The sequence below is a fragment of the Seriola lalandi genome, unplaced genomic scaffold (assembly GCF_002814215.2).
Source record: "Seriola lalandi dorsalis isolate HSWRI2012SDOR001 ecotype SW California unplaced genomic scaffold, Sedor1 jcf7180002054538, whole genome shotgun sequence".
Lineage (NCBI taxonomy): Eukaryota > Metazoa > Chordata > Actinopteri > Carangiformes > Carangidae > Seriola > Seriola lalandi.
This window is the reverse complement of record NW_019525091.1, coordinates 15597-16482: the sequence shown is the minus strand read 5'-3', so window position 1 is coordinate 16482 and position 886 is coordinate 15597.

The window sequence follows — 886 nt, the reverse complement described above, 5'->3', positions numbered from 1 at the left end:
TTCAGATCAGGAAGATTGTTCCACGTGGTGAGGAGCATAGTAATAAAAGCTGCTTCACTTTGCTTGGTTTTGATCCTGAGAACACTGAGAAAAACCTGTCCCAGGTGACCTGAGGGGTGTGGCCGCTTCATATCTACAGCTACATTAGAAATGTATTTAGGGGCCAGACCATTTGTTTGGTTTTATCTTTGGTGGGGACATTTTTGTCAGATGGCCAAATTAACATGTGCTTGTTCTTTATCTCTTTATTCTCATGCACACATGTGTACACACACATGAAGAGCCTGAGTCTGGAGAGAGTTTATTTGGATTGAATATACGTTTGCTGATCAAACTTTTTTAGATTTTCAATATAATCTTACAAGTAAATAAATATGTATAACCCTGTAGGTCCACACAGCTAGGAAATAGCAGCCTCTACAGGGGCCATACGCCACACAGATTGTAGCTCCTTGTCCAGATTGGACATTTGTGATGTGTGATATTGGGCCATATCAGCTGGAGGCCTACAATATTTTAAAGTGTTGTTTAAGTTACTGTAATGTGACCCAGGGTTATTCTGTTAAGAACGACTTCCTTCCCTTGTTTAAATTGTAAAGAACCTTTAGTCTCAGTGGTAGAAAGACTTGTTGTATTGGAGTGGAATATCCTGACAGCAGGAATTAAACATGTTCTTTGTGCCTTTGAAAATAATTGTTGTGATCCATTAAAAAATGAATGAATGTTCTTTTAAATGTTTACGACACAATATGTTTCCACTACAGTCTGTTGACGTGTCTGCTCCTCACTCTGAAACACACCCATTTTAACTTTGCATGCACTTTCTAACACAACCAAAAGCTTGTGTATTAACAGCAAGATCAAACACATTTAAACCAGCCTGTAA